This window comes from Nicotiana tabacum, chromosome 19 (assembly GCF_000715075.1).
Source record: "Nicotiana tabacum cultivar K326 chromosome 19, ASM71507v2, whole genome shotgun sequence".
Taxonomy (NCBI): domain Eukaryota; kingdom Viridiplantae; phylum Streptophyta; class Magnoliopsida; order Solanales; family Solanaceae; genus Nicotiana; species Nicotiana tabacum.
The window spans coordinates 118,777,220-118,778,671 of record NC_134098.1 but is presented as its reverse complement, the minus strand read 5'-3'; positions in this window follow the sequence as shown (position 1 = coordinate 118,778,671).

The window sequence follows — 1,452 nt, the reverse complement described above, 5'->3', positions numbered from 1 at the left end:
ACTACACCGACCTGATTCCTTTATAGCCAAGGATATGTAGGCAACCTAGGAAGCAAGGTTCGGTAAAACTTTTCAAAACGCTTCCCATGGAGTATCCAAACGGGCAAAAATTGCTCGTAATTGCTCACTTTATCTTTACCCAAAAACTCTTCGTGTTTCTGAGCAAAGAGGGGCAACTGTGAGCACGTGATTTTTGCCCGACGAAATATACTCCTACAAATCCACAAAAATAAAATTTTCTAATTTTTTAAATTTTTTATTTTATTTTTACAGAAATTTTAGAAATTTTCTGTCAATTAATTATTTGCATTTAGTGGCGCATTTAATATCTTTAAAATCGTAGAAAAACACCAAAAAATGGTCAATATTTCATTGCAAGGCATTTTAGATCTTAATTGCATTTGGGATTTAATTACATGAATTAATTGCACTATTAAACAAAAATCACAAAAAATAATGGTCATTTTTTTTAAAGCTTTTGGTTTTAAATTAGTAATTTCATTTCATTAGTTTTTAAGTTAATTTAATTACTTAAATGATAGAAAAAGATAATTATGTTTGATTCTACAAGTTAGATTAGGTTAGGACTTAATTAGGATTTTTAATTAATTTTGAAGAATTTAAAATCAAGAAAAACAAAGAAAAGAAATAAAAGGTTTGTTTGGTCTTATGTAAAACTGGGCCAAAAGCTCTCAATGGCCCAATTCCCCCACAAATCCGCCCCAGCCCAATCCCTTTGACCCATCAATTGACCCGCCCCAAGACCCATTGACCCTCCAGACACCTCCTTTTAATCCCATCCGTCCTTTCAATCTCAAATCAACGGTCTGGATCTCCTTCCCACTACCATATAAAAATTACTTTACACACAAACCCTAAACCTAGCAAATTACCGTCACTCCTCATTTCCCCTTCCATCTCTATCGCCTCCTCCAGGCCTCAACCCCACCCAAACTCTCCCAACTCAGGCGAGTTCACCTCAAACTCACGCACATGGTCCTTCCTCTCTCTCTTTGCCACGTATCCTAATGACTTCTGACAAACGAAATTATTCTTTCTGGATTTCACGCATGCTCTCTCATTTTTTCTTTCAGATTTATGCTCTTTTGGCGAAAATAGGAAACATATGGGGCGTAGGATCGAGTCACATTTGATCTACTCTTTACATCTGTCTTATCTCGCCAATTCGAGATTTTCTGGATTCTGGGGGTGATTTTCGGATTCTTTGGCATGCAAGGAGAGAAGGTTCGAGAGAAGTTATAATAAGAGGTTTTTTCGATTTTTTATGAAGAAGAGATTTTTGATAGAAAAAATAGGGTTCTAAGAGAGTGCTCTTCTTCTCCTCAATTGTCCATCTACAATTTTTTTAGTTCTGAAAAAAGAAGGAAAAAAAAAATACTTTCAGGAGAATTGACTACACTTTCAGAAATTTTTTTCCTTTGTCCATCATCT